Raw genomic sequence first — 2,614 nt, forward strand, 5'->3', positions numbered from 1 at the left:
AGCTCCTGCAAGTTACAAAGACAAGTATACAATATAACAGTAGACAAGTTTACAGAAAAATCGTTAGATACAATAAAAGAAATGACATGAGATAAAAAACACTTAACAACAATTGTAGTAAGGGATACTCATAAAAAAGAAGACTTTTTTTTTTTAATGAGGTTAGAAGATAGGGAAAGAGCAATAGTTATCAGATGAGAGTAGTTGTTCACTTTTATCAGGGAAGTATACACTATAGTAGCATGAGCAATAGGAACAAAATTTAGTTATGAAATTTTTGTACATTGGGTATAAATCAGTCAGGGTTGGAGCAGGGACAAAGCCAATGATTCTTTAGATATTCTTTAAGATACTTTTTGAATAGATGTGTGGAGGCAAGTGAAGACAGTTCAGTTGGAAGTTGATTCCAGCTTTTACCTGCTGTGTTGGAAAAGAGCGAGTCCCCTGCTTTGTTGTTTGATTTGACATTAGACACTAGAGGTTTGCTTGCCGAGCGAAGTGTAGGGAGATTTCTGTAGGGGGGCGATTAGATTAGTGAGGATTGGTGTATTATTGGGGTGACAGAGTAGCTTATTATGCAGTTCAAGCCATCCCAATTGTTTGAGGTTATGACAGTGGTGAGCTCTATAGGGGGAACAGGTAGCAAATCTAGCTATGTTATGTCAGGTGGAAAGTTTATTAATGTTATTTCTAGATAGATTAGTATAAATTGCAGAAGCATAGAAGAGGGTAGAGGAAAGGTGGGTCTGCGCAAGAGTAATTCTGGCTGAAGGGGTAAGGAAGGGCTCGATTCTATAGAGTGCGCCTAATTTTCTGTTGACAGTTTTTATTGTTGAATTAATGTGTTCATCGAAGCTAAGGGAGCTGTCAATTGTAACTCCCAGTAAGCGGGTAGAGGTATCAGGGACTATATTAGTGCCATTGCTAGAGGTTACTATGAAGTTAGGGATGGACGACTTAGGAGTAGGAGCAAAGAGTAGTAGTTTTTTTTTGGGGGGTTTAGGAGGAGGCAGTGTGCATGAACCATTTTTCAGCAATTTTTAATACTGATTGGGTTTGGAGTTGGAGAGTTTAGGGATTTGGCAGAACAAATTAATGTTGAGTCATCTGCATATTGGATGCAAGTGGCTTGTGGAATATTAGTATGTAGATTGTTAATAAATGAAGAAAAGAGCACCTAAAATCGAGCCTTGAGGTACACCAATTTTCACTGGGAGGGAAGAAGAAAGGGTAATATTCCAAAGGACAGCCTGCTGTCTGTTTTCAAGATAGGATTTAAACCAAAGAAGTGATTGTGAGTCAAGTGATCGGGCTTTTAGGATTTCAATGAGTAAGTTGTGATTCACCATGTCAAAGGCCTTTGAGAGGTCTAAAAATAGGGCAGAAGAGAAAGTATTGTTGTTGCGATTTTCAATAATAAAGTTGGCAAAGGATAGAGCAGTAGTAGTGCTGTGGAATGGTCTAAAGCCATGTTGGCAATTGGCAAGCAGATCATTGTGGATAAGGTGGTCAAGTAGCTGTCTATGTATGCATTTTCTCCATTATTTTAGCAATGGGTGAGAGTAAGGCTATAGGCCTAAAATTTGATAGCTCAGTAGATGTGCCACCTTTGTGTAGGGGGATGATGTGGGAAACTTTCCATATGGATGGGATTTTGCTTTCAGAGATGGTTCTATTTATAAGGATGGAGATGGGGTAGGCAATGGCTTTAGCTGCTATTTTTAGGTATTCTGCTGGAAGGCAATCAGCAGAAGGGGTGCAGGGTTTGAGTGTTTGAAGGAATTTAAAAATGAGGGATGTAGGAACAGGTTGTAAATGAAAAGTAGGAGTTGTAGGATTAGGGGTGTTTAGAGGCAATGTGGTGCTTGGTGGTATAGAATTTGCAAGGTTTAGAATGGCTTCAGTAAAATAGTTATTGAAAGCATCTGGAATCTGGTTGGAGTTATTTTGGAATCCAGAAGGTGAAGGAGTTTTAGAGTGTCCTGGTTGAAGTAGTTTGTTAATGCCTGACCAGAATTTTTGAGGTTGTGCTTTTTGGGATTAAAGGAGGTTACAGTAGTAGTCTATTATCTCTGAGAATGTCTTTCTTGGTGGCATTTCTTAATTGTTTGAAATAAAGGTGATCTGATGGACTTTTAGAAGCTCTCCATTTGTTCCAAATTTTATTTCTGAGGTGGATCTTTTGCCTAGTTTCCTTCGTCAGCCAGGGGGCAATTTTGGTCCTTAGGCGGGAGGATCTAATAGGGGCATGGGAGTTTAAGATTTGTAGGAATTTTGAATTGAAAAAGGTTACTGCTTCATCTAGTTGGAGGTTTAGCATAGGAGACCAATCACATGTTTTGGATTGAGGATTGAAGAATTTTTTGGAGCGGCAGGTTATATTATGAAAATTAGGACAATGGGTTTTCTGCCCAATAACATAGGTTATCATGTGGTCACTAATATTGTCTGGAAGGATTCATAATTGGCCTTGTTGTACTTTGTCCTCTTAGCTTCCTTGATAGTGATTCTGATGCATTTCAGAAAACATATAATTGTACTGAATGTATCAGACAAAACATGCACACAAGGACTTTTATAGCTAGCACCTTCTGCTCAAGTCTAAAAATAATAT

Source organism: Protopterus annectens, chromosome 3.part0 (genome assembly GCF_019279795.1).
Source record: "Protopterus annectens isolate FY-2018-M chromosome 3.part0, PAN1.0, whole genome shotgun sequence".
NCBI lineage: Eukaryota > Metazoa > Chordata > Ceratodontiformes > Protopteridae > Protopterus > Protopterus annectens.